Below are 635 nucleotides of genomic sequence, written 5' to 3'. Positions count from 1 at the left end.
TCTCAGTCCCAGGGCTGGGCAGCTTCACTGGAGCAGGATGGGTCCACCTCCAGCCCACCCAGGACCCCACAAAGTCCTCTCCACTTGCTGGAGGCTCAGGTGAGGCTGCTCTCCTCTGGCATGGCCTGGGGACTGTCACCCCCGGGGCTCTCTCCCCTGCACTCAGCATCCTTTTGTGGGCACAACCGCCTCACGGCCATGGGCAAGGGAGAAGCATCTGTAGAGTTTGCCCCGTGTGTCCTCAGAGAGGAAAATCCCCTCCCGTGGGTGTATGGGGAGGTGTGGGGTCAGGGTGCAGGCACAGGGTCTTCGAATGGAGGAGAGTGAGGGACAGGAGGGGACCAAAGAGAGGGTGGGATGCGGGGCGGGGATGCAGGGATGTGGAGGGGGAGCAGGGAGTATGCAAAGTCATGCAGGGGGTAACAGACATGTAGTGAGGATTTAGGGGAATGCAGAGAGGTGAAGGGATGCAGGAAGGATTTAGGAAGGACTCAGGGTGGTGCAGGAAGGATTTAGAGGAGATGGAGGAGAGCTACAAGGATACAGGAGGAACGCAGGGAGGCTTTAGACAGGCGCAGGGGGAGGCAGCAACGGTGCAGAAGGGCTGCCAGGTGCCGCAGCGATTGCTCCCCACC

Source organism: Mesitornis unicolor, unplaced genomic scaffold (assembly GCF_000695765.1).
Source record: "Mesitornis unicolor isolate BGI_N332 unplaced genomic scaffold, ASM69576v1 scaffold42326, whole genome shotgun sequence".
Taxonomy (NCBI): Eukaryota; Metazoa; Chordata; class Aves; order Mesitornithiformes; family Mesitornithidae; genus Mesitornis; species Mesitornis unicolor.
This window is presented reverse-complemented; position numbering follows the sequence as displayed.